Source organism: Bos indicus x Bos taurus, chromosome 14, assembly GCF_003369695.1.
Source record: "Bos indicus x Bos taurus breed Angus x Brahman F1 hybrid chromosome 14, Bos_hybrid_MaternalHap_v2.0, whole genome shotgun sequence".
In the NCBI taxonomy this organism is placed as follows: domain Eukaryota; kingdom Metazoa; phylum Chordata; class Mammalia; order Artiodactyla; family Bovidae; genus Bos; species Bos indicus x Bos taurus.
Genome location: NC_040089.1, coordinates 12,174,333 through 12,175,779, shown reverse-complemented (window position 1 = coordinate 12,175,779; position 1,447 = coordinate 12,174,333).

Sequence of the window (1,447 nt, the reverse complement as noted above, 5' to 3'; positions counted from 1 at the left end):
AGACTTTCATTGAAGGCTATGGGATACTGTCCCAATAGAAAAGATTAAATGATAAAAAAAAAAAAAAGAGCACCAGGGAAAAACAAAATAAGAAGACTTTTTTATTATGTTGTCAACAATAGAAATCCATGATTTCTAACATCTATTAAGCACTCACTATGTGCTGGGCCCTGCTGTTTAAGCCCTTACAGGAATTAATGCATCTAATCTTTCCAACAACCCCATGAACAGGGTACAATTAATATCCTCATTTTAAAAAGAGTGAAATGAGGCACAGGAAATGAACGTAACGTGCTGGAGGCTACCGTCCAGGTAGTGGTGGAGTTCGTGTTCAGACAGGGAGTCTGGCTCCAGAGTCCATCTTTCCTTTTACTTTGTAAGCTAAAAATTTTAATACTAAGCTCACATGTGTCCTGTAGGCATCCCTCATGATTCCAAATTCCACTTAACATGAATTGACAGGTACACACACAAATATTTATGTATAAGGAGGTTCAGCAAACCATTACTTCCAGTAATGGAAGTTGGAAACCAACCAAATGCTGAGCAATTAGGAATGTATTAACTGCTCAGTTGAAAAATGGAAAAAAGAAAGCAAAGCACAAAGAAGAAAATGAAATCCCTTATAATCCGTATGCTCTGAAATAACCAGGAAGAAATCTCTGCATTTCTCTTTTCAGCTTTTTCCTGTATTTTGTTTCTGACACAATATTGGGATCACACTGGATATATTGCTTTATAATTTGACTTTTCTATGCAGATGGAATTATAAAATCTTTTCAAGCTGTTACTTATTCTTCTATCACTTATTTTAATGGCTTAAATAAGTTCCTTTATTTGCACATATCATGATTTATTTACACCTTTTATTGTTGGATCTGTGCTGTTTTAACCATTATTCTATTTCACTTTTCACTTTCATGCATTGGAGAAGGAAATGGCAACCCATTCCAGTGTTCTTGCTTGGAGAATCCCAGGGACAGGGGAGCCTGGTGGGCTGCCTTCTATGGGGTCGCACAGAGTCGGACACGACTGAAGCGACTTAGCAGCAGCAGCATGATACCTCAAAGGATGGTATCTCGTTGATCACTAATAGTCCAGGCTCTCTAACTTGGAGTTCAAGTTGCATGATTTGCCCTAACTATTCTAACTTAATCTTCCTGTGTTTCATAATTCACTAACCCAGAATTATAGAATCATTTGTTCTAGAAGTGTAACTGGGTATCTCTTTTAGCATTTGAGCAATTCCTCTTATGGCACGAATATATCTACCTAATGATCTAGCTATGTTCTATGAGACAGAGAACTTTTTGCCCGAAGAATTTCTACCTGAATCTGCTTGTTAATCCCACATGGGAGAATTGTGTCTTACACTTAGTAGATGCTCAGTAAGTGTTTAAGGAATAAATGAAGGCCTTATGTATTTCTTTTTAACAGTGTAAGATAG